The sequence below is a fragment of the Schistocerca nitens genome, chromosome 8 (genome assembly GCF_023898315.1).
Source record: "Schistocerca nitens isolate TAMUIC-IGC-003100 chromosome 8, iqSchNite1.1, whole genome shotgun sequence".
Lineage (NCBI taxonomy): Eukaryota > Metazoa > Arthropoda > Insecta > Orthoptera > Acrididae > Schistocerca > Schistocerca nitens.
In genome coordinates, this window is record NC_064621.1 from 442,196,400 (window position 1) to 442,224,259 (window position 27,860).

The window sequence follows — 27,860 nt, forward strand, 5'->3', positions numbered from 1 at the left end:
AGCAGGTGCGGTCTTAGACTGGTGTGCAAAATTTAAGGACGAAAGTATTTTTCGCATATGTCACTGCTAAGCAACATACACTATGTGATCAAAAATATCCGGACACCTGGCTGAAAATGACTTAAAAGTTCGTGGCGTCCTCCATCGGTAATGCTGGAATTCAATATGGTTTTGGCCCACCCTTAGCCTTAGCTTCCAGTCTCGCAGGCATACGTTCAATCAGGTGCTGGAAGGTTTCTTGGGGAATGGCAGCCCATTCTTCGGGGAATGCTGCACTGAGGTATCGACGTCGGTCGGTGAGGCTTGGCACGGAGTCGGCGTTCCAAAACATCCCAAAGGTCTTCTATAGGATTCAGGTCCCTTCACCTTTATACTTCACAATTACACCGGAAACAGTGGACCTAGGGATGTTTAGGAGTGTGGAAATCTCGTGAACAAACGTATGACACAAGTGACACCCAACCACCGGACCACGTATGAAGTCCGTGAGTTCCGCGGACCAACCCATTCTGCTCTCTCACGATGGCTAATGACTACTGAGGTCGCTAATATGGAGTACCTGGTAGTAGGTGGCAGCACAATCACCTAATATAAAAAACGTATGTTTTTGGGGGTGTCCGGATACTTTTGATCACATAGTGTAGCTCAATGAAACTTGTATAACATACAGAAAGAACTGATATAGTGTAACTGAAAGAAATATGCAATGAGATGAAATGTAATGACACTTTTGTCCAAAAACAAGAGTTATACAGAAGTCATCGAGATTTATGATCGTGTCTTGGACCTTGAAAAAGGAGGCAGATGGTTTTTAATAGGGTGTGTAATCACCACGGACGGTAATGCATGCTCTGCAAAGTCCTCCCATGTTGGCCACGAAGTTGGTGGGGAGCTCTTCTTCCACCAGCGCGGTCGACAACTTTGGATGTTTGTTGGTGCATGTGGATGTGCTCACTGGTATTTAAGTCGGGGGATAGGGCAGTCCAGTCCATTCGCCTAATACACTCTCGTTCCAAGAGTTCCGCCACTGGGGGCGTTCGATGCAGTCGCGCATTGTCATCCACGAAAATGAAGTCAGGGGCGAATGCACCCCTGGTAAGGAGCGAGTGGGGAAAGAATGCAGTCTCACAATAACGTTGACCGGTGAGTGTGCCGCGTTCAAACCTGAACCACCAAAACAATCGTGTAGTCTATGTCTCTTACCACCTCTAGCAATATGATGATACATGCAGAATTAATACTTAGACTGAGTCTGTTCTTAATCCGAGAAGACCCCACTCCTCGTTGATCCAGTCCACAGGCCCTTCGCACATATCGCAGTGCTGGAGCGTGTTTCGAACGCAATATACTGGCTGTCGGGCAAACAGAGCACCCGCTGTTTCACATGGAACCCTTCTTTCCTGTAACGCAACGTAACCGTCAACTTCCGTTGTAGCTGAGCATGGTCGACCAACTCCTCTCCTTTGGACAGCTGTACCTGTGGTTTAGAATGTTCCCCATGCACGTGAAATAATTCTGTGGGCAATACCAAACTCCTGGGCTTCACTCTTCACACTTCGTCCTTTTCCTGTTACCCGATGATTCTTTCCGGTGTGATGTAATCCAAATGCTCTCTCGGGTCATATCGTAACGAAGAAAACCATCACAGTGCACCGCAATTGCTTGCTAATTGACATGCGGGCATTTCCTGTTCCTTCAGTTACCTCGTATTTCGAGGCGGGCCACATTTCGTGCTACGAGGGACGTTTGAAAAGTCCGTGCAAAGTCCGAGAGATGGCACCACCGGCGCGTATCGAGGTCATGTTTAGTTAGCAACATCTTTGGAAAGAACGCACGCCAAGTTTCAGCCAAATTGGTCTATTTCTTTGTGTTGGGCAAACGTGTGAATCAAGGAAGTCGAGTGATTGTCAAAAAATGGACGAAAAGAATTTCGTGTGGTGATTTAACATTACTTTATGAAAGGCAAAACGCCTCAGGAGACTGAAGCGAAGCTTGATAAACATTACGGAGACTCTACAGCTTCGATTAGAACAGTTTATAAGTGGTTTCAAAATTTTCGGAGTGGCCATGTGGGCACAAGTGATGCTGAACGTTCTGGACGCCCTGTGGAGATTACGACTCCAGAAATCATTAATAAAATCCGTGATATGGTGATGGATGACAGAAGAGTTAAGGTACGTGAGATTGCTTGTGCTGTGGTCATCTCGAATGAACGGGTACATAATATTTTGCGTAAACATCTGGACATGAGAAACCTATCCGCAAGATGGGTTCCGTGATTGCCCACGCTTGACCAAAAACGTAATCGTGTGAAGTGTTGCAAGGATTGTTTGCAGCTGTTCAGAAAGAATCCTCAGGACTTTAAGCGTCGTTTTGTCACTGTGAATGAGACAAAACAACAATCTAAACAATGGGTTACCATGGGAGAATCTGCACCAAAAAAGGCGAAGACCATTCCTTCGGCCGTAAAGATTATGGTGACTGTCTTTTGGGGTTCGCAAGGGATAATCCCCATCGACCATCTGGAAAAGAGTAAAACTATTACAGGTGCATATTATTTATCGTTATTGGACCGTTTGAAAACCGAGCTGCAAGAAAAACGCCGGCGATTGGACTGCAAAAATTCCTTTTCCATCACGACAATGCACCAGCACACACCTCAGCAGTTGTGGTTGCAAAATTAATGGAAATAGGATTCCAACTCGTATCACATCCCCCCTATTCTCCAGACTTGGCTCCCGCGGACTACTATTTGTTCCCCAATTTGAAGAAATGGCTGGCGGGACAAAGATTTTATTCAAACGAGGAGGTTATTGCAGCAACTAACAGCTATTTTGCAGACTTGGACAATTCCTATTATTCGGAAGGGATCAACAAATTAGAACAGCGTTGGAAGAAGCGTATAAGTCTAAAAGGAGATTATGTCAAAAGATAATAAAGGTTTATCCCAAACACGTAAGTAGTTTTAATTTTTCCACGGACTTTTCAAACGTCCCTCGTATAACGACGCTGCCCTAACGCCGTGTGACGTCCTTCTTTCTGTGGACGACTGGGAAACGTCTGGCATCATGCTCCTGCAGTTTCATTCATTCCATCGTGTTGTTAATATATTTCGTTACGTTATCTATACCGTCCTTAAGTTTTGCAGAGCAGCATATTTTTCCATGTCTATATTTATATATAAAGACAAATCGTAGTTTAATGTTGTCAACAGAATTCTCGACAGGTTCTTGATAGGTTTACTTCAGATTTTTGTGTGTTACTCTAATAAGCATCTGAATTCCCGTAGGCTACACATATTACAAATATATGCGGTACATAAATATATACAGGCTATATAGATCTATCAGCGGCTTAGGATAATATTAACCATCGGCTCCTTCTGAATAAAGACTTCACACTCATGTGCAATATTAGAAACCTTCTCCAGAACCGCAGATTTTTTGTGGAATTTCGGGGTAAGAAAAGTAGATGGAGAACTCAGAAATATGGGCTACCACAAGGCAGCGTGCTTGCGTCGCTATTATTCAACGCCAATACCAACCATCAACCTATCCCTGAAGGAACTCGAAGCTTTATTTATGCTGATGACTGTGCTATCACTACTCATGCTGACTGTTTTGAGACTGTAGAAGATACGCTATCAAAATCTTTGGAAGAATTCACTGTTTACTGTCAGGGAAATTACTTGAAACCTAACCCTGCCAAGACTCAGACCTGCGCTTTCCACCCGAAGAGTAAACAGGCGCCGTGCGGGATTAGCCGAGCGGTCTAAAGGGCTGCAGTCATGGACTGTGTTGTTGGTCCCGGCGCAGGTTCGAGTCCTCCCTCGGGCATGGGTGTGTGTGTTTGTCCTTAGGATAATTTAGATTAAGTATTGTGCGAGCTTAGGGACTGATGACCTTAGCAGTTGAGTCCCATAAGATTTCACACACATTTGAACATTTGAACAATAAACAGGAAAATAGATGCTTAAATATATCCTGGGGAGACATCATACTCGAACATAATCCTACTCCTAAATATCTTGGAGTCACTCTGGATCGCGCGTTAACATATAAAAAGCATTGCCTACACACTAAACAGAAAGTGGCAGCCAGAAATAACATAGTGTGAAAATTGACAGGTACATCATGGGGTGATAATCCATGCACTGTGCGCTGAAGCGCGCTTGCTCTGTTATTCCGCTGCTGAATATGCATGTTCGATATGGTACAAGTCCAGTCATGCCAGGAACGCAGGCGTGGCTCTAAATGAGTCTTGCCGGATTATCACGGGTTGCTTAAGACCTACTCCTGTGTACAAACTCCATTGCCTCTCTGGCATAGCTCCTCCTGAAATCAGACGTGAGGTAGCTGCGAGATATGAGAAAAATAAGGCCACAACGAAGGAAGCCCATCTACTATATGGTCGTCAGCCCGAACATCCTAGGCTGAAATAAAGAAAGAGCTTCTTGACAACTACTGAGGCTCTCATCGAGAATCCACATACCTCAAGGATCTCGCAATGGCGGGAGAAATGTCGGTATTAGGGGGAATGGATGGCTCCAAAGGAAGAACTTCCCCCTGGACGTTCGGAGAAGTGGTCAATATGGAGGTCCCTCAATAGATTACAATCAAACACAGCGAGATGCAAGACCAATCTGCGGACTTCAGGTTTCTCTGTGGACTCAGTTCTTTGCCAGTATGGCGTTGAGCAGACTAATAGCCATTTCCTTCAGTGTTCCTCACCACCAATCACCTGCACCATGCAAGACCTTATGAGATCTGCACCAAATGTACTTGAGGTGTCCAATTGTTGGTCTTCTTTTGTGTAAAATTATGTCAACACTTAAATATTTTTTTACAAATCTGTACTTTTGACACGATAAAAAGGGAGACTTTTTAGCAAAAATCTCGAAATTTCTTTACCGATTTACTTCAGATTTTTACACGATACTGAAATAAACGTTCGGTACTTGTACACGAAGACAGGTCGTAGTTTAATGTTCCAAGAGAGGGAACAGCTTCTGTTCACAAACAACTACGGTTTTAGAAAGTATCTCTCGTGCGAAACTCAGCTTGCCTTTTTCTCACGGTATATCCTGGGACCTCTTGATGAAGAGCAACAGATTACATATTCCTGTATTTCCGTAAAGTATTTGACACAGTGCCACACTGTCGACTATTAACAAAGGTACAAGCACATGTAATACGCTCCCAGATATATGAGTGGCTCGACGACTTCTTAAGTAACAGCGTACACGCAGAAGTGCCCCAGGAAAGTGTAATAGGACCGCTGTTATTTTCTATATACATAAATGATCTGATGGACAGGATAAGCATCAGTTTCGGCTGTCAGCTGATGATGCTGTGGTTTATGGGAGCGTGTAGACGATGGGTGACTGTAGCAGGGTGGAAGATGACTTAGACTAAATTTCTAGTTGGTGTGATGAATGGCACAATACTCTAAATGTACAAAATATGAGTCAGTGGAGATCAACAGGAAAAATTGTCCCATAATGTTAGAGTACAGCATTAGTAGTGTGGTGTTTGACACAGTCTCGTCGATCAAATCTCTAGGCGTAACGTTACAAAGCCATATGATATGAAATGAGCATGTAAGGATTGTAGCAGGAAAGGTGAATGATCGGCTTCGGTTTATTGGGAGAATTTTAGGAAAGTTCCATAAGTGTAAAGGAGACTGCATGTAGGACACTAGTGCGAGCCGTTGTTGAATACTGTTAGAGTGTTTGGGATCCGCCCCAGCACGGAGTAAAGGAGACTTCGAAGCAATTCAGATGCGAGCTCCTATATTTGTTACGGCTACGAAGAAACGATTAGATGATTAGGGCTCGTACGGACGCATACAGAACGTCATTTTCCCTCGCTCTATTTGCGAGTGGAAGAGGAAATGAAATGACTAGTAGTGGTACAGGAAACCCTAAGCCACGCACCATACGATGGGTTGCAGGGTATGTATGCGGATGCAGATGTAGAATGTTGACACAAGAGATCTCGGAAAGCTCTTGACCGATTTTCTCCAAATTTTTACGCGATGCTCTAATAAAGGTTTCGAGAGATATGGGCTATACAGTTTGTAAATATATGTGGTATATATGTATATAGATACATTATAAGTGTAAAAGGTAGTTCCAAAAAAGCTCGAAAAGTTCTACATCGATTTGCTTCAATACTCTAATAAACTTTCAGACGAATATGTTACATCCTTTTTAATATATGTATTACATAAATAAATACTGTACAAAAGAGAAAATCTAGAGAAGTTCTATACCGATTTTTTTTATAATTTTTACACGATACTTTCGAAAACGTTCAGACGGTTCTAGGCAGCGTATTCTTAATATATGTGGTGTGTAAATATCTGTAGACTATATAAATTGCAAACGTTGTTACCAAGAAATCTCGAACTGTTCTTGACCAGTTCGTTTCAAATTTTTACACAGTACTCTAATAAAAATTCGGACGGGCTTAGCCTTCATGTTTATAAACGTACATGGTATATGACTATCAATAAATTACGTAAAGAGGAAACATAGTTAGCAAAAGTCACGTAAAGTTCCTTACCGATTTACTTCAAATTCTTACATAGTACTCTAACAAACGTTTGGACGAACATTGGCTACATTTTTTTTTAAATATGTAGAGGTGTCCATACCACTACATAAAGAAATGGCGACATTTAACATTGTTACCAAAAATTTCTAAAAGTTTCTGACTGATTTACTTGAAATTTTTATGAGACTTAACGATCGGATGAGCAGAGGCTACAAATATATATGTAATGTATAAGGAGGAAACGTTAGCAGAAATATCGATTACTTCTTTACCTATTTACTTCAAATTTTCACATTACACTCTAATAAAAGTTGGAAGGCCATAGACTATATACTTTCAAATATACGCAGCATTAAATCTACACAAGATATAATAGTCACGGCATTTAAGCCATTACACAAATTATTTCTCATATATTTATTAGTTCTCATTATACAAAAACTGTACACCCAACAACGTGCTGTTTCATTTTATTCCTCGCATTCGGTTTCAACAGAAAACCGCAAAACTATTTACAGTCTACGATTAGAATACTATTATGGAATCTGACTCGTCCGAAACTTTGTAATGCTACCCGTTCACCAACTAAAACTATGCGAAATGTTGTCGTTGAAGTTCCTGTCCTCACATATCAAGTAACTGGAGAGGTCTCTCTCATTCCCCATGTACCAATGATCACAACCGATTCACCCATTCATTTTAAACGCCTTTAGTTTCCCGTCAAGGTTTTCTTTCCAACACCAATAAATAAGGCTCAGTGTCAGAGAGGGGGCTGGGGGGAAGAGGAGGAGGTTGGTAAATAGGGATGAGGAAATGAGCACAGAGAGAGGAGGGAGGAGATGGACAGAGACATGGGGAGACGGATATTAGGACGTACATCCAGTTCTCATGCATATTTATCAATTGCAAAACATTGCCGGGTTCGCCAGTACCAAGTATTATGCAAGGGCGGGGGAATAGTGGGGGGGGGGGGCTGGGGAGAGGTCTAGCTGCACCAGGGAAACGTCTGTCGGCAACGACATGAACCGAGAACTCACAAGTTAGTCATCTTTAACTTCTAGTTTCAGTGCGTAAGTTAAAATTCGCTCTAAGTTTGACGCCCTTCAGTATATGATATTGTCCTCTAAAATGAATGAATCTGTTTGAAAAATGGATACGAGAACGTTATAATTGGAACACTTATTCCGTTTCCTATTTTTCTCTCAATACAGATTTATTGGACATAGATGTTCCTTATTTCTCCCTCTATATAATTCTATTTTGTCGGAAACTGATATTCTGAGCCCGTGGTTGCGTAAAAATTATAGGCTGACTCTTACAGAGAAGATAACAGCAACCAGCCACTTTTTATAATGCTATTTATTTATTTAAATAGAGCCGTTTACGGTTTCGGATCGACAGGTTCATTATCAGACGGCTTATTCGCGTTTAGATGCATTTTACATTAGCTTTCACTTTTTGGTCTCCCAAATGATGAAAATTCTGTGGGTGGTGGTGTCTACAACCAAAATAAGATGTGACGCAATGTGTATTTAACTGTTGTACCTCACAACGATTTTAAACGATGTAAACAAATTATTGAAAACACCTTCACTTTAATAATTTATTTACATCTGAAACAAAGTTTTTAATTATTTTTTTCATTTCAGCACTGACCAACAGAATTTTCCCTGACAACGACAACTCAAACTTAACCTATTCATTTATTATCCACAATATACAAGCCCAACGCAATCTGACTGCTATACATTGACAACATTACTTCCGATAATTAATACAAAAAATAGCCCAGAATTTTAAGAAAGCCTAACAATAATACAAATCCAAAAAATATGAAATTAAAGAAATATGAAACTACCTCCAGCTCTGTTAATTGGCTAAACTCATTTCAATCACGAACCCCGATAGTGGAAACCCCATTCTTTTTAATAAGTTACTTACCTCACAGAAAATTTTCATAACACGAACTACAGCAATTACAGCAAGTAGAAATAACAGCCAGCTAAATAAAAGGATTCTAACTACTATAGGCTCTAACTACGAGGAGGCATATGGTTAGCAAAAGAAAGGTTTTGTTGAAAAGCAAACAATATATTTAGAAAATTTTAACTTATTCATGTGACATCCAGTTCCAAAAATTATATAGTTGTCAATAATTCTACTACTCAAACATCATCAACCATACTTCCATCATTATAGCTTTCCTTGCATCTTTCATCTCACTTTACATTGCGTGTCCTACCAACAAAGAGTCTCCACTAAGAAAAACATGTCCAAGCACTTCTCTATCCACGCGCGAAGTGCTAGTCCGTCCAACCACAGAATCTCATGCCGAGGGTGCAGAGCCCTGTCAGCGAAATTAAAAGTCTATAGCGCTGCCAACATGCAAACAGGCTACATACATGCCTCCCCTGCTCCCCTCAAAAAATTTTACAAAGTGTTTTGGGCAGTAGCCAAGACTAGGTTGTTAAAATTTTTACGTTGATCATATCAAATATAGCAGATGCACACAAAGGTCAAGTAATATGCTGTTGGTCAATAAAGTAAAAATTCTCCTCACCGTCCCTCAAGACAGTCCTAATAATTCATCAGAAGAGAAGTCTACGCCAGTATCAGTCGAAGTCTTGAAGAATATTGGTAGAATTGGTGGGTCACCACAGATCAGACCCACTGTAGCATCAATCGAAGTCTTCAAGAATATTGGTAGCACTGATGGGACACCACAGAGGAGATCCACATCGTCGGTGTTTTAAAAAGTACTGTATCAAAGATTTAAACCACATACAGGAAAAGTGGAAAAACATTATCCACTAAGACACAACGCGGACGAAACTGTGTGTTGAGTGATCAAGATAGACTGTCACTGAAGAGGATTGCGCAGAAAAGCAAGAGGACGACGGCTACAAAAGTCACTACAGAATCGAATACATTCGAGCTCTGTCCTCCCCAAAACAACACGAAGGGATCTCCAGTAGCTGGGAATTGCGAGGTGAGCTGTAATTCCATAAACACCCATCTCTGACGCAAATGCCCGTAACAGGCAAACCTGGCGACGAAGCCATAAAAGCTGGGCTATGGAACAATGGAAGAATGTAATTTTGTCGGATGAGTATTGTTGTACACCGTTTCCAACTTCTGGGCGCGTTTACGTCACTAGAGTGAAACGTGGTGGGTATTCTGTGATTTGGACGACCATATCAAATGGTTCTGAGCACTATGGGACTTAACATCTATGGTCATCAGTCTCCTAGAACTTAGAACTACTTAAACCTAACTAACCTAAGGACATCACACAACACCCAGTCATCACGAGGCAGAGAAAATCCCTGACCCTGCCGGGAATCGAACCCGGGAACCCGGGCGCGGGAAGCGAGAACGCTACCGCACCCCTTTTAGTTCAGATGGGAAGTGGTTCTGTTGTGTTTTGGAGGTATTTGCCGTACCATGACTTGGGCCAGTCAGTCAACATGAACCGGGATGTCGAATTCGAGGTCCTGCGTCAGCAAGCGTTGCACATCCCTCTGCATCTCCATCATGAGTACGCTGTGGGCAGTCCCTTCCTCCGAGGACTTTGTGCACAGGGTTTCTTGCAAGTAGTCCTGGTTTAACGAACACTTGCCCACCATGTCACACCTCCAATGACCAGCTGAATCAACAGATCTCAATACCACAGAAAATTTCTGAGACTGTTAGTAACAATGGGTGAGAGGTAGATATCAACAAACGCGCAGTCTGGTAGCCTTACGGTGTCTTACCATCAATGACTGGATTCACTTGGGTATCACTTACCTGAAGAAACGATTAGACTCTCTCCCTTGTCGAACTCAGGTCATTATCAACGCCAGAGGCGGTTAAAACGGGATAAACGTGATGTCTGCATCGAGTGACAATTTTTTTTTCCTCTGGTGTGCTTACACATGTGTGAAGTACGTAAGGGCGCTTTCATGCTTCATTTTATATTAGCGTTGAAAAAGGTCTATCGCTTGAGCCTTGTCCCGCAGTTACGTAGGGTCAGCCATCGTTAATCGGATTTGGCATGTTAATGTTGAAGGGCTGACCGGATGCCCTTCCTGCCGCCACTCCGTACCCCCCAGGATGGAATTATTGTACCCCAACTGTCTGCGTTGAGTGTAATCCATGGAATAGTGCGAACGTGTTCAGATGTCTGCGAGCCGTGTAACTGAGGCGGAACAGGGGGACCAGCCCGGTATTCACCTAGCGGGATGTGGAAAACCGCCTAAATACCACATCCAGGCTGGCCGGCACATCAGCCCTCGTCGTTAATCCGCCGGGCGGATTCGATCCGGGGCCGGCGCGCCTACCCGAGTCCAGGATGCAGCGCGTTAGCGCTCTCGGCTACCCTGGCGGGTATTGGCGTTGAAAAAAGTCTATAAAGCCATTTTAAAAATCCAACATTGCTGTTGTGACTCTGAGTCGGAACTCCAGCAAACAAGATTTCCCTCAAACAATGCGAGCTACGCAGGATGGCCGGCACGGCAGGCGCTGCGAGGTCGCCAGCAGATTCTATTAGTGCCCTCCTCAAGAGGTAGCTATCAGATCGGAACTATGTTTCACGTGACGCATCAAGCGGGACAAATAGTGCGGAACTTGTATCTCTGGGCACCAGGATATAAGTCGCTCTCTGCACCTTAAGACAAACCGGCTCGTACAGAACCTAGGTTACATACTGGCGCGACCTGATGTGGGAGTAAACATTCTTCGCAGCAGCCAGATGATACCACAGTCACCATCTTCAATAGAGACCATTTCAGCAGAAGAGCATTTTGTCCTATTACGGAAATGTTAATATTGTATTTATACAACCGTAATGAGCTGTGTGCTGTCATGGCAATCTTTGCCCCTGCACATGGAATACTCATGGAACGTACGGGGTGTTCAAAAGTCTCTACGCAGCGCCGTATGATTGTTAACCGCGCGTGCCGCGTGACTGTTCACCTGCCTGGGTTACTTCCCTTCAGGTGGGCTCTCCCAACATTCCACTGTTTCGTTTAACTCAGCCAGCGTAGGTAGTATTGTTGGCGTGTGTCGTTACGTGTTGACGTGAACGTTTAAGTTTAGTTCCTTCGTTTGTTTGTTTCGTTTTTGTCACTGTTATAATGCTAACCATTGAAGAACGTGTGTTTTTAGTCGAACAAGTGTTCAAAGCTGGCGGTAAATACACAGTTTCAGTTCGTCAAACATTTAATTCAGTTTTCCCGTAGACAACACTCCCACATCGCGATACTGTGCGAAATTTCATTAACAAATTTCGAAGTACGGGTTCAGTGACAGATGCACCGAGAAGTGGTCGTCCTAGCGTTTTGTCTGAGTATAAACTACTCGATGTTTCCGATAAAAGGTTCATGAGTCCGAACAAGTCAGTAAGAAAACTCGCCTAGGAAATCGATGTTAGTGTCGGAACGGCCCACACTGCCGTAAGGAAAAATTTAGAACTTTTCCCATACAAAGTGACAGTCGTGCAAGAACTGAAAAATACTGATCATGGCAAGAGACTGCATTATTGTCAATGGTTCAAAAATTTCGTTTAACAAAATTGAAGGGATATTCTTAATGAAACGTTTTTCACTGATGAGGCGTTATTTCATTTATCCGGGTACATGAACTCCTAAAATTCTCGTATGTGGAGTATTGCAAATCCATTGTGTATTCATGAGGAACCACTTCATTCTGTGAAAATAGGAGTTTGGATTGCAATTTCTAGGCGTCGTATTGTGAGTCCCATATTTTTCAACAAAACAATAAACGCACAAGATACTGCAGTGATATTCTGTACCTATTCATAGGAGAACTTGAGTTAAGTGAAATACTGAACGGTTATTTTCAACAAGCTGGTGCAACCGCCCATACAGCTCGCGTTTCAATGTCACTGCTTACTGATGTTTTTCGTGATCGCATAACTTCACAGGGACTTTGGCCTCCACGATGGCCTGACCTAACACCACCTGGCTTTTTCTTCTGGGGTGCAGCAAAAGCAACTGTCTATAAAAACCGTCCAAAATCCATCGATGAATTGAAAATTGCAATATCCATTTTCACTGGTTCTGTTACAGAGGAAATGTTAAAGCTTGTGTTTGGAAACATGATTAGACGAATCGAATTGTGTATTCAGTAACAGGGGGGACACTTCCAACATTTAATGTCAAAATCTGTAAGTAAAAATGAATATTCAATAAATTAATAACTTTTATTTCACTGCGTTTCATTTCGGTATATTCACTGCGGCATAAGGCACGCGCGGCTAACAATCATACGGCACTCCGGAGAGACTTTTTGAACACCCGTATAATTCTGATCTTTATGTTTAATCTTTGTCATCGTTGGAATTTTACGAGAAATATTATTACCACTGATCTGAAATGATGCACTCTTGTTCTGCTATTGATTATGAAAGACGCGATGTAATGTTTGTTTGAAGTTGTAATAAACGTCTTGTTGTATATTTATTGTATATTTACTGCTTTCATTCGAGTAGGCAATTGAAATCTCCTTAGATTTGATAATAATTAATCAACTATTTGTGGAATATATCAACCTTTCGCTTGACCACTGAAATACTTAAGTCGGTACTTATCTGTGGAAAGTAGCTACTACTTATGAACTTGTATGGTACGAACTCTTTAGTAATGAACTCTTACGTTGGATTAATCATTAGTGACATACTCCGAAAGTGCACTTAGCTTGTTTTGAACTTAGTCTGATAGCCCATGGTTATTTTTATTTTGACTGTATAGACCTGTAAGAAATTGCTGCCTACACCAGACGAGACGCACGGAGTATTGCACTACACCTTCTGTTCGAAAAATAAGTAGTGGTTCACTTTACATTATCACAACGAGAGGTGTTGCAGGGAATAACGCACTGGCGCTTAACCTGCAGGAATGCTCGTCATTCTTGTGACCTGTGACCTGCTACCTAACAGGCGGACTGTGTTCCAGAGTGTGTTCCAGCGAGAGCCAGCTCTAGTTCAAATGGTTCAAATGGCTCTGAGCACTATGGGACTCAACTGCTGTGGTCATCAGTCCCCTAGAACTTAGAACTACTTAAACCTAACTAACCTAAGGACATCACACACATCCATGCCCGTAGCAGTCGCACGGTTCCGGACTGCGGGCCTAGAACCGCGAGACCACCGCGGCCGGCTAGCTCTAGTTCCAGCTACCGTCGCCACTGCCGCTCTAGTTCATCGCAGCTGCACGACGCCGCATAGATAGAAGACTGTGGTGTGGAGTTAGCCTCAGAGCAGGACTGTCACAGGCTAAGAACACAGCACAACGAACTCTTGAAGGTGTGTGTTGTGAATCACTGAATAATTGTATGTTTTGGAAATCTAACTGTAATAATTTCAGTTGCTGTGCTTGTAAGTCTGCTGCCTAATTTTTGTTCGAGACTAGCGTCCCTATTTACACTGACATCAATGGCACTTCGAAGTTCGTTGTCAACATAAATGTTGTCGACGAAGTGAAGCTACAACAATTGCTACCTTACGTTTGCATATTCAGAAAATTTTCATATCTACTTTCATGAAAAGCAGTTCTAAGTTATTACGAACATCAAAATTATTTCTGTTCCTTTTCCTCAAATCCAATTTGTAATTTTCCTAAGATTTTAACAGTGAGAGCCGGAAGAGAAAGGCCTTTAATTTCGAAATGCATTGCCGCGTCATGCTAATATTGCTCTATAGTATTCTGTATGATACTACGCGACAAGGATCGAATATAATCACCGTTCACATCCGTAGAAATGGTGTTATCCATGCTGTCTCATTCACCTAGCAAAATTTATTAGCCAGCTTCTCTAAATAAGAAGTCATTAGTCTGACGCAGCGGTGCTGGACAGAAGTGAAACAGGCGACTTTATGTTGTGCTGGATGTCGTGACGTATTAACAGTAGTCTTATCTGTAGTGGATAGCTTGAGGAAAATGCCGCTCTTGTGTTTTCCCACCACGTTTCGCGACGCTTCCATTCACAAAAAGTATGATGTTTTCTGTCTTATATTCCATTTTGCAGCATATTTTCGAATGGATTCTACTTCTGCTGTTGACCATATGCTCAGTCTCAGATTTCCCCTTTATAAGAGACAATAATGTCTTCCAGAAAGCATTTTTTAATGTATCTTATGTATACATTTTGAGAGCAAAACTCTGTCTCGTCATCGTTCGGGAAAATTTCGGCAAGGGTACCGGCCAAACAGCCACCCACGGCCGGTTCACCCTCTGGTTTATATACTTTTTCATTAAATTCTCATCAAATAAAATGTAGCACTAACTGCATTAGGTCGAATAATTCGTACGTCTAGGCTATGTTGATATTTTAAAGTGCAACAGGTTTCCGTTTATGACTTCTAAGGTTTGGGTGCTGAAGTGTATGAATTTAGTAGAGCAAAAGACGATACGATAGTATCTAAAAGAATGGCAAATGATTGTTTTGTGTCGCAAAAGTTATGCTGTTCTTTGGCGCATGTCTTCTTTATACAATTACCACACTCCTGTGGGGTATTTATAGGAATGATCTTTTTATAACGCTTTCGATGCGATGTGGAACTTTGTGTAAAGACAATTCACGCGATAAAGGCAAACGGTTAAAATTGGTGCTTTTTCACTGCGAATCTGGAGCCTACATTTTAGCTCTCAAATTTAGCACAACCACGATTTTGCATCCATCATAGATAAAATCAGAAAACAAAAAAACTTGTCAGAAAATCTAAGAGAATATCATCTATGAATAGAGAGAACCTTTACATTTTTCCCATGTTATACACGCAAAATGAATGTCTGATCCCACGCCTTATTTGAACTGCAGCCCCTGTCCCTATTAACTGTAGTAAGTATACGTCAGTCTTATCTCGATTATGTAGTTTAGCGTACCGTCCCGGAAGTTCGTCGTCTGCACCTTGATGCTGATATCTTAATATTTCGTTTCATGCTCACAGGTGAGGCAGTGCTCGGCGACATCTGATTTAGACGGTGCTTGAAGTGTTTGTTCTATATAGCAATGCTTAACAATTCTTATACTCTGTCCAGCATACAAATGGTGTGCTCTATCCACACGATAAGCGGCATATAAACGTTTTTTGGTCCTTAGATTATCTTTCACAAATAGCAGACCTTGTAGTTTAGTTCCAAAAATGTAGATGGTGGTCAGAAACGGTATGAAAAGCTTGTAAGAGTGTTGCAGGTGGGGGCTGTGTCGAGAAATAATTGTTAAGGAAACAATTCGATATGATGTGCCGTTCCCGAGTTGCGTTGCGTTGAAGTTGGCCAGTCAGGTCGTCAGGTACGCTGATTCAATCACTTGCACTCGCTGAAATGCGACAATGCACAGATGTATGTGGGGCCCGTGTTCAAATGCTCATTACCAATTATAATGTGCCTTCTCGGAAGCGATAAATTTGAAGTATGTGAGTGAAAGCTACGTTTGGTCGGCTTGAAGAAACCAAACAAATAACAAGTTTGGTGACAGCCTGCTTGAATTTGCGCGCGTGGCGACCTGGTAGACTACAAATACGTAATTTCACTGCCAAACAAGTCGGAAAGGGATCTACGTATAGGTTTGTTTCTTAACGATTACTTCTCAGCGCAAACTCGCCTGCAACACCGTTATAAGCTTTCCAGTATGCTTCTGACCACCCTGTACGTACAGTAGGGTGACAGATAATTTAGTTAACAGGGACAGAAGCTTTAGTAAAGTGTGAGACACGGCGTCAACATATCAATGTTCTCTCTCTCTCTCTCTCTCTCTCTCTCTCTCTCTCTCTCCCCCCTCTCTCTCTCTCTCTCTCTCTCTCTCTCTCACTCTCCCTCCCTCCCTCTCTCTCTCTCTCTCTCTCTCTCTCTCTCTGCTCATAAGCTGTTTTTTGGCGAAAGGTCCTCTTGTGACGTTTTATTAGTGTTTTTTTTTTTTTAATTTCGTTTCAGGCCAACTATGAAGCACGCCAAGATGATTATACTTTCCTTCCTCCTTCTCGAAAACTCTTTTTCTCAGAATGAACTCTTTCATGTGACCATTTGACTCGACTTGTTTTCTCTTTGTTTTATCTTCCTGAAAAGCTTTGTATTCTTGACTTACTGATGAGTAAAGTCTCTTGCTCAACCTGCATCTCCTCTAAGTCCTTCTTTCCCTTTTTTGTCTTGCCTTCCCACCCTTTTTCTTAGTCCGTTTCCTGTTTTCCAAGAATGTGTAGATTTTTTTTGTTAATATGTCTTCTTTCACTCTCTCTACATGTCCACGGAGGGTGAGACGTCTTTCCGTGATGCCATCTGTTATTTAAAGGCAGAATGAGTCTATTTCCTTATTTGGTTCCAAAATGTCTACCCACATTGCAAAAATAGGATAAGTATGTTGCGTGAAGTGAACTGTTACAGCGAAACTGGCAGTACACACTTCCTTTACTTATAACTTCTGTTTTGGCATAGCATTATGCCTGTTTGTCTTATTGTTTAAGGGAACCGGCACGAATGGCTGGGGCGGCGTGCAGCGGGTCCCGGTCAGTTCTATTGCAGCCGAAACAGTGAGCAACAAACTCTGCGCTCACCGCCTAAGACAATTGGAGAAGCTGACGAAATACCGTGTGAAGGGTATACGACAAAATTAAATCAGCTGCAGTCGAAAAACGTAGACACTTGGAAATCAAAATCATGATTCCTTGACTAGATTTGAATTGCAATACCAGCTGTGAGTTCAGTCGCCTCAGTCTCTGCGCCATCTCACAGGATTGGGCGTAACAGGTGCCGCCGAAAATAGGCAGGAACGCCAAAACAGGAGGACACCACATATCTCAGGAGGAAGAGGTGCACGCATGATGACCGGTAGGGGCGTTCATAAAAGCCATACACATGAAGGCTGTGGTGTCACCGCTAGACACCACACTTGCTAGGTGGTAACTTAAATCGGCCGCGGTCCTGTAGTACATGTCGGACCCGCGTGTCGCCACTGTGTATTCGCAAACGTAGCGCCACCACAGGGCAGGTCACAAGACACGGACTTGACCTCGCCCCAGTTGTACGGACGACATAGCTTGCGACCAGACCTACCAAGTCTTACTCTCATTTGCCGAGAGACAGATTAAATAGCCTTCAGCTAGTCCATCGCTACTACCTAGCAAGGCGCCATGTGTATCATTGCTAATTGCTTACTACTATGCAAGAGATGTATTTCAACAAGAACAAGACTACATTAAAGTTAAGTATATTAAAATCTCTCTTCTTTTCTTTATAGTTTTCATCCAGTCTCCTGTTTCAGAATTTACGCCCGTCTGCGTTAGTTTCGCGTGCACCTAGCCACTCATTGTGTCGAGACCTTAGGGAATCGACACAACAATATTTTGGCGCCGAGGAGTGGTGCCGCGCCCACGTTGCAGTCTTTGTGTTATACTTGCTCTAATTTGCTTGTGTCATGGCTTCGCCGCATTCTCCAGATGTACTGTCCGAATTTTTTCGCTTGCAGAATCAGCAGACGCAGGCGTTATTGGAAGCCCTTGGACAGCTCGTCCAGGGTCAACGTGCGCTGCAAACCGATGCGGCGGCAGCCGCTTCTTCGCTACCGCAGCCACACAACGCTGTCGCACCGCCATTTCGGCCCTTTGAGGCCACAACCGACAGCTGGACTGAGTGGGCCGATCAGTTCAACTTCCACCTCACTGCTTATGGAATTCAAGGTAAAGAGCGGCAGCCGTTTTTGCTTTCTTGTGTCGGTGTGTCTACCTACCGGGTGATAGTGAAATTGTTTCCCCGACGCGACGTAGCAACTCTGACCTACGAGGAAATTTTGTCGGCTTTAGATGCCTATTTCAAAGAAACAGTTAATGTTGTTGCAAAACGGTATACGTTTTTTCGTACAAAACGTACCGCCGGTCAGACTAATAGGGAGTGGGTAGCAACTTTGCAAGGACTTACTAGAGACTGCGCGTTTGCCTGTGAATGTGGCCTCCCATATTCAGATACTATGGTGCGTGATGCAATTGCACAAAACGTTTCTGATGTTCGCATAAGGGAACAGATTTTGAAGCTAGTTAATCCCTCCCTGCAACAAGTGATAGACATATTGGACAGGCAAGACACACTTGACTTTGCTCAGGAATCATTTGAAACTTCGCCAGCAGTGTGTCACATTACTCGGCCCGCCGGGCCCGCTGCACGGGACGCTAAGCGGCCCTCGCGCCCGACTTCGCAGCGGCCGCCTAGCTTGCAACCACGTGCGCCGCGTAAGCAAGCAAATGCAGTGAAATCTTGCCCGCGGTGTGCCACTAGACATTCGCGTGAAAATTGCCCGTCACGCCAAGCTATTTGTTTTTACTGTCAAAAGAAAGGACATGTACAAAGTGTTTGCCAGAAAAAGCTTAGGTCAGACAATCACACACATTCCAGGCCCTTTGCTTCGCGCCGGAATCGAACCCAAGACAATCAGGCTCGTGGACCTTCACCCATGGACATCCATGTAGTTCATGCCCACCCGTCCAGTGACACTTTAGCTAACAGTGACTGTGTTCGTCCCACCCAAAGTGTGCGTCGACGTCGCCGGACATCCCGTAAAGTTGCAAGTGCTTCTGGACCTGTATCAGTTCAAATTGCACGAGACAGTCGCTCTTGTCGTCAACACGACAATAAACTTTTTGTGGACTTAGACTTTGCAGGAAAAGTGATACCATTCCAGCTCGATACCGGAGCTGCAGTTTCCTTGCTCAATCACGACACGTACAAACAACTGGGCGCCCCGCCATTGCGTGCCGCAAATGTTACGTTAACTAGTTACTCAGGACAGCATATACCTGTGTTAGGACAGTGCAGCCTTATTGCAACATACAAGGGACAAACAAAACTTGTGTCAATTTATGTTCTTCGTTCCTCTAGTGCAGTGAACTTGTTTGGTTTAGATTTGTTTCAATTGTTTAATATGTCTATTGTAAATCAGGTCCTATCAGTGAATCAGACTGTGCCTTCCGCCAGTGTTTCTAGTCTTTGTGAAGAATTTGCAGACATTTTTGCACCGGGCCTTGGTTGCGCTAAGAACTATGAAGCGCATTTGGAACTGAAAGACAACGCGCAACCGAAATTTTTCAGAGCGCGCAATGTTCCCCACGCATTGCGTGATGAGGTCGCACGAACATTAGCCGAATTAGAATCTCAAGGTGTCATTGAACGAGTGCAGACTTCTCTCTGGGCCTCACCCTTAGTAATTTTGCCAAAAACCTTCCGGAAAATTGAGACTTTGCGTGGACTTCAAAGCAACTGTGAATCCACAACTTGTGACTGCTACTTTTCCTTTGCCCCGCCCGGAAGATCTTTTTGACAAACTGTGCCCGGGAAAATATTTTTCAAAATTGGACCTAGCAGATGCGTACTTGCAGATACCTGTGGACGAAGACTCCCAGCGCGTCTTAGTGGTTAACACGCATCTTGGCTTGTATCGCTTCAAAAGACTGCCATTCGGGTGTGCATCCGCCCCTGCTTTATTTCAGCAATATTTACAAACTATTTGTGCGTCGGTCCCTACGGCTGCGACCTATCTGGACGATATTGTAATCTCAGGAAAGACAGAAGCAGAACATTTGCAAAATCTCCGAACATTATTTCAGGTATTGCGTCAGAATGGTCTTCGCTTGAGGAAGGACAAATGTGTGTTTTTTGCTCGTGACTTACCGTACCTGGGGCATGTCATAAATGCCCAAGGTATACATCCGAGTCCAGAGCACCTTCGTGCCATTCAGGACTTGCCGTCACCGCAGAACTTAAAACAGCTACAGAGTGTGCTGGGTAAGGTAAATTATTATCATCGATTTGTGCGCAATGCTTCTTCCATTTCAGCTCCGCTTCATCGCTTACGCCGTAAAGGTGTTCCGTTCGTCTGGACGACGGAATGCGAACGCGCCTTTCGCCAGTTGAAATCGGCGTTACTTTCAAATACTTGCCTTACGCCATTCGATCCCCGAAAACCCCTTTTGTTGATGGTAGATGCATCGGATTTCGGGATCGGTGCTGTGCTTGCGCACAAGGTTGGCTCGCAGGGCGCATTCTTCGCTGCCTCGGCCGCGCGATGTATTTGGTTTTGGGGGCCTCTGGTGAGGTGCGTCGGCATCTCAATCAGCTGCGCCTCTGTCGTCGCCTGGGTTCTGCCGCTCCCCGTCTGCTTTCAGCGACGGAGCCGTCAGGTCAGCGCCCTGGGGACCCATCTACTGGCTCGCCTCGTCCCCAGGTGTTACCGACGCTGCCTTCCATTTTGCCTCATGGCGTCGCGCCGCCGCAGCCGCCGCCGGCGCCGCCAGCAGCGGACGCTTCGCTGCAGCCGCCTCGCGCCTCCCTGGGTCACGCGCCGCCGCTTGCTTCCCGTGACCAGCCGTCCTCCGCCATGGACCTCTTGCCCGCTCCGGACCAGATGTCGTCTTCGCCCGTCGGGTGCTCCGACCCCATGGAGGTCGACCCTTCTCTCTCATTACGTGCGCATGCACCTCATGTTGACGTGCACCCTGGACTAGGTTTGCAGGCGTTTCCTAGCTCCCCTCGGACCGAATGGCCGGGTGCGGGTGGCACAGCCTCGCCTGTTGTTAGGCTCCCCACCTCATCGCATACGTCAACATGGGGTCCTCCCCACGGCGGGCGGAAGCCTTATCTCACGACCGTTCGCCGATTTGCGGGGGAGGAATGTGGTGTCACCGCTAGACACCACACTTGCTAGGTGGTAACTTAAATCGGCCGCGGTCCTGTAGTACATGTCGGACCCGCGTGTCGCCACTGTGTATTCGCAAACGTAGCGCCACCACAGGGCAGGTCACAAGACACGGACTTGACCTCGCCCCAGTTGTACGGACGACATAGCTTGCGACCAGACCTACCAAGTCTTACTCTCATTTGCCGAGAGACAGATTAAATAGCCTTCAGCTAGTCCATCGCTACTACCTAGCAAGGCGCCATGTGTATCATTGCTAATTGCTTACTACTATGCAAGAGATGTATTTCAACAAGAACAAGACTACATTAAAGTTAAGTATATTAAAATCTCTCTTCTTTTCTTTATAGTTTTCATCCAGTCTCCTGTTTCAGAATTTACGCCCGTCTGCGTTAGTTTCGCGTGCACCTAGCCACTCATTGTGTCGAGACCTTAGGGAATCGACACAACAAAGGCTATTAGCACAACAGCTGCATCGCAAACAATTTCATCATGAGTTATACATGGCTGTATCTTCCACGTCGTATGAAGTGTATCAAGTAATATTTCGTCTTCACTCGCAATATTGTTCACGTCCAGTGTGTCTCGACGCTACGACTCCATTTCCAAGGTCGAGGTTAACGTTCTTCACAGTTATATCCGCTTCATTTTGTCATCTCGCAGTAAATTAACGACACAGTTGCTAACTTCATGACGGCGTCTCAGTCGATATTAACAAACGAATAAAGTTCTCCTGGTGTTTACTTTCATGTGGACACAAAACTTTTGTCGCTGCATTGTTACAAAAGGTTCCGCACTTGCGCTTAGAATTCAAGCGATTTAAAATATTTATGCCTGCGTTATATGATTCAAATGACACAATTTAATTGCCGGCCGCGGTGGTCTAGCGGTTCTAGGCGCTCAGTCCGGAACCGCGCGGCTGCTACGGTCGCAGGTTCGAATCCTGCCTCGGGCATGGATGTGTTTGATGTCCTTAGGATAGTTAGGTTTAAGTAGTTCTAAGTTCAAAAATGGTTCAAATGGCTCTGAGCACTATGGGACTCAACTGCTGAGGTCATTAGTCCCCGAGAACTTAGAACTAGTTAAACCTAACTAACCTAAGGACATCACAAACATCCATGCCCGAGGCAGGATTCGAACCTGCGACCGTAGCGGTCTTGCGGTTCCAGACTGCAGCGCCTTTAACCGCACGGCCACTTCGGCCGGCTAGTTCTAAGTTCTAGGGGACTGATGACCACAGATGTTAAGTCCCATAGTGCTCAGAGCCATTTGAACCATTTGAACACAATTTAATTTGTGATTAAAAGACTTGTTGACGGATAAAGTATCATATTATTTTCGTGTAAAAACAGATGAAATCATAAAAATCAGAATATATTAGAGGAGCTTCAAATTATTCACATTCTCGCCTACACTGAACAAGATTTAGCATATTTATTACACTGGTTGACTCAAATTACTCTTCAAAATATTCTACTTCCATTTATAAGTATGTAAATTTTACATTTGATCAGCTAATGTAGTAATATTATCATAATATTTCAGTTTATGAAAATGCGGAGTTAAACGATAACGATATAACCTACTGCGAAGAAGTGACAGAGAGTATTGTGAGGCTGGGGGGCGGGGCAGGTGAAGGACGGGGGTGATCTGTGTGGCTGATAGGCAAACAAAGAGAGGGAGAGAGAGAGAGAGAGAAACAGACAGACAGAACAGACAGAGTGAGAGTTAGAGAAAGTAGAAGCGTTGGAAAAAGGAGGATGGAAACGTGCTTTAATTCTTTTGCGCTATTGTATACAGACACAGACATCCCTGAAAGTAAAAAGTAATTTTTGTATTCACTGGCTGGTCATTCAGCATGTCAACAAGTTGGAAAATATGTTGCGTCTATGTTTGGTCAAATATTTGAGCGGGGCGAAAACTAGCTCCTAGAAATTGCCCCAATTTTCCTAAACAAACGAAGAGAGGGAAATGGGCAAATGGCGTATCTAATTGACCAGCTTGAGGTCTAGATTTGCATAAAAAATAAAAATAAAAAAATTTTGTAAAGCAGCTGCTATCCATGTAAATAAAGCGTGAAAAGTGTCAAAGTTCGTCTCTTCAAGGCCTAACTACTTTGCGTAAAGTTATTTGGTGTAGAAATTGTGGCATTATTTCTTTCATGTTGACAACATAAAATAACAACATAAAATGAAATTTCTCAGCTCCCTTTTAATAACAATATAATACCGATACATATTTAAACATATTTCATGCTTTCTGAACAAAACTTGAAACTCTAAAACAGTTGAGCCAAACTGTAAAATGTTTTGAAATATGCTTTGTCTAAAAGTAAGAAATAAAATAGATTAGAGAAATATTTGACATGCCTCATTACCTGTACACGATTTCGAGTAACATTCAAATGCTCTTGAAATGTTCTCTAATCAATTAAATTTCTTAAGTTCATCATTTCACAAAAGATCTGACTGGTCTTTTAAAAGTTTTTAAAAAATTTTGTATCTCCACCTGAGGATTCTCACAGACACATTTTGAGATCTATACTGAAGTCTGGCAAGTTGTGTCTGCTGTCATGAGGTGAGTTCCTACTGCCAATTTGTCATTCATTTTCTGCTAGATGAAAAACTTAAGATGTAACGCCCTAAAACGTCAACGTAGTCACTGAATTGTAGTGGCAACTCCAAAACGCGTTGAAATTAAGCAGAATAATGAAGTATTGTGCTTCAATACTTTGTATTCCTACTTGGGATTCCGCAAGTGACGCAGCCTTATGGTATAATGATTCTTATTATGTATATATGTTTCTTATCTTATTGAGGAAGAAATGGATTATACATTACTGAGAATAGAATTCATCGTCACCGAGTGTATTAGATATGGATGCACCAAACAAGTCCACCACAAGTGGCTGTACGACGAGTTTCTGAAGACTGTAAATGTATCAGATTAAACCGAAAACAGTGACCCGAAAGGAAAGTGGATCGGGGTGCAATACGCTTCTTCTTTCAATCTCAGGTGGTCTGTGTAGCGCCTGAATTCACCGTTGGTAGTGCGGACGCACCGTTACGCAACAAGAGTTCATACTGTTGCTTGAAGACACTAGGATACGTGTAACTTTGTCAGTGGTTCATGTCATATTTCATGCCAGAACGGTAAGAACTTTATAAATGATGTGGTCTGACGAGGAGTGTTTCCACCCTGAATGCACAGAATTCACGCCTTTGGGATACGGGCGATCAATATTATCTGCACGTGTCTCCTTTACTTGCACAAAAAATGAAAATTTGGTGTACAGTATCTGACGGGAGAATCATCATATTCTTTCATGGCACAATGAACAGCGAACGCTGGATACAGGTGGCGCAACAGTCTTTAAACACTTTACCGGATGAGCAAATACAGCACACAGCATAAAATTCTTCAGGGTACGTGACAGCACTGTAAAGTTTTTTTTTTTTTTTCTTTCGCGGCTGTCTACGTTTACGTACAATACACGCTGATGCAGTAATACGGCTCATGCAGCCAAGCATAACAATTTTCCTAGGACAGTGTTTTTCACGGAAAAAATCGTGAAGGAGTCGTCGCCTGCTCGGTCTCCTAATTTATCCCCACCTAGCTTTTTTTCTTATAGGAACACTTGAAAGACGCTGCTTACTAAACTCAGGTCCTGAATTAAAGACAAAATTGGACAAAGAGCTGGTGCAGTTGCTCTACGAACGTTGCACAATGTATTTTTTATATTTACACCCATGTTCTGAAAACCACAGTTGTGTGCATGGCGAAGGGTACTACCCACAGTACCATGTACTAGAATTTCTTCCCCTTCTGGTCACCTGTAGAGAGGGAGAAAAATAGCTGTTTCAACGTCTCTGTGCTCACTGTAATTAGTCTAATTCCGTTTTCACAGTCTCTACGACAACGATACGTGGGGAGCTGAAGTGTGTGCCAAGTTTCCTCCCTTAATTGTGGTCGGTGGAACTTGTTAAGCAGCCTTGGCGAGATAGACGAGAATCTTCAGACAATTGTCAGTTAGATTTTTCAGAATTTCCGTGACGCTCTTTTCAGTCAAACAAACATGCCACGTAAGTTTTCTCATTTAGGATCCCACAACTACAAATTAATGGAGGGGCAGTTTCATTTTACATTCTGGCTGTTATAAAATCACACACACAAAGCGTAACGATGTAAATTAAGGAATTAGGAGTACGCAAATAACAGCGATATTATAACAGCCAGAGTGTAAATTGGAACTGCCCATCAAACTTACAACGATTGTGTCCTCGTTTTTGTATCTTCAATGTCTCGTGTAATGTCCTCTTTGTTATGGGACTCACCCACTTGTGTAGTATCGTACGATGCGTCGCATAAGTGTTTTGTAAACGGTCTCCTGTTTCGACTGATTGCAGTTTTCCAATATCTTACCCTTGAATCATCTGCTTTACCTACAGCTGAGCCTTTGTGAGGATTCCACTTCATTTTCTTCAAGCGAGGTACCACAGTCGTTTATTTGTTGAAGGACACTGTGATACGGGGTGTTCAAAACGTCTCTCGCTGTGCCGTATGATTGTTAGCCGCGCGTGCCGTATGATTGTTCGCCTCTTTGGGTTACTTCCCTTCAAGGGGACTCTCCCAACATTCAACTGTTTAGTTTATCTCAGCCAGCGTCAGTAAAAATGAATATTCAATAAATTAATAACTTGCATTTCACTGAGTTTCATTTCGGTATATTCACTGCGGCGTACGGCACGCGCGGCTAACAATCATACGGCACTGCGGAGAGACTTTTTGAACACCCCGTAGTTCCATCTGGACTGTTATTTACGCGTATTTACTTTATTTAGTTTCTCACGACTGTTGCAATGTATCTCACTAATTAGCAACGGACATGGCAGTTCTGAAAACGAGCGCATATACGTCCGAGCGTCAAATTTAAAATAGAATGTTAAAATGTTAAGTGAACACAGTGATAGTTATCATAGAAACTATTGTCACGTTCTTAGACGAAGCCAGGGCTTACTTTCATCGTTAAAAACCAAGTATCAATTACACCCGCGCGGGAAATAATCGGATACATTACGACATGTTATCACCTACAGCACTTGAGAATCGCCTCTAAGGTCGAATTGGCCAATCGTGCGATATTAAATAAACGAGTGTAAACAACAGTCGAGGTCTAATCATTACAATTTCACTTCATTTCCCCAGAAATTGTCAACAGTATTACTTGAATGATGCCTATTGTGATTCATTGATTGTGTATAGGAAACTACGTTTGTATGTTTTCTTGAAGCGCACAATTTCGCTTTTCTACAGCTTCTTTACATTACGTTTAAGAATACGCAACGCGTGCTCAGTTGTAGGAATCGCACAAAGGATGTCTCTTTCAACAACTTTTGCAACTTGGTCTTAGTTCTTGAACACCGTGTACGAAAAATGGCCCGAATCTTATAGGAGCAGATTCACTGCATTCGCTAGCACCACAGGTCGGTACGCGACGGAGGCGTACCGTGCGCCGACGCGATTTCCGTCACTCCTCGTATCAGTGACGTCAGGAGTACTCGCGGCGCCAGCGAAGACGCGCCGTACAGTGGTCGTACGGCGCGGAGACCCGACCTACTTATTATTGACGCCAGACGTCGCCGGCCGCGTCGGCCGAGCGTCCGGCCGGCGCCCGGAAGGGCGGTGCGACTTACTCGGCTGGTGACGTCGGAGGAAGCGGGTGTCGTCGTCGGGTACCTGGAGTGGCACTCGCGTAGTGTGTACGGCGAACAGTACGAGCGAGGGGAAGCGCGGCGGGCGAGACCCGCTGTGAGTCGCGGCGCGCAACAAGTAGCCGGCGAGCGGCGAGCGGCGGGAGGCGTCGCGTCGCGTCGCGTTAGCGGTGGTCGGCGACGGCGCGGTGTGGCGTCGCGGGCTGCGCAGCGCGCACTGCCGCCACAGCCGGCCGTCCCCGCGCCGCCCTGCGCCGGCGCCGCCGTCGCCGCCGCCGCCGTCGCCGCCGCCGCCGCCGCGATCGATGGACCGCGGGGGCGGCGCCGGCGCTGCCGCTGCCATCTGCCGGCCGCCGCCGCAGCTACGGCCACGAGTATTTTTGGCTCCCACGTGCGCCCCGCGCACGCTAGTTGCGCTGCAGCGACAGCTGCGGGGCTTATTAGGAAAGTAAGAGCGCTGTCACCCGCTGAGAAAGATGCGAGCGACGGCGATGCAGCAGAAAGTCAGATACGCAAAACATTTTTGTAATGGTACTAGCTTTTTACCAGTGGCCTCTGCCACGTACGCGTATATCGTACGTATTTCACATTAATTTTCTGCTGCTTTACTACGTCTGCCAGAGCACTGAAAGACCTGAATCGAAACAAGGCCACGGGAGTAGACAACATTCCATTAGAACTACTGACGACCTTGGGAGAGCCAGTCCTGACAAAACTCTACCATCTGGTGAGCATGGTGTATGAGACAGGCGAAATACCCTCAGACTTCAAGAAGAATATAATAATTCCAATCCCAAAGAAAGCAGGTGTTGCCAGATGTGAAAATTACCGAACAATCAGTTTAATAAGTCACAGCTGCAAAATCCTAACACGAATTCTTTACAGACGAATGGAAAAACTGGTAGAAGCTGAC

At 44.0% G+C, this 27,860-nt stretch overlaps 1 protein-coding gene across 1 annotated transcript in view; it reads right to left on the reverse strand.

Annotated features, from left to right (window-relative positions):
- The window catches only part of LOC126199600 (uncharacterized), a 1,222,178-nt gene extending 1,195,069 nt beyond the window's left edge, over window positions 1-27,109 (reverse strand). The window contains exon 1 of the mRNA XM_049936527.1: window positions 26,930-27,109. The gene's annotated coding sequence lies outside the window, so the exon portion shown is untranslated. The remainder of the gene's footprint in view (window positions 1-26,929) is intronic.
- Between the last annotated feature and the right edge of the window lie 751 nt (window positions 27,110-27,860).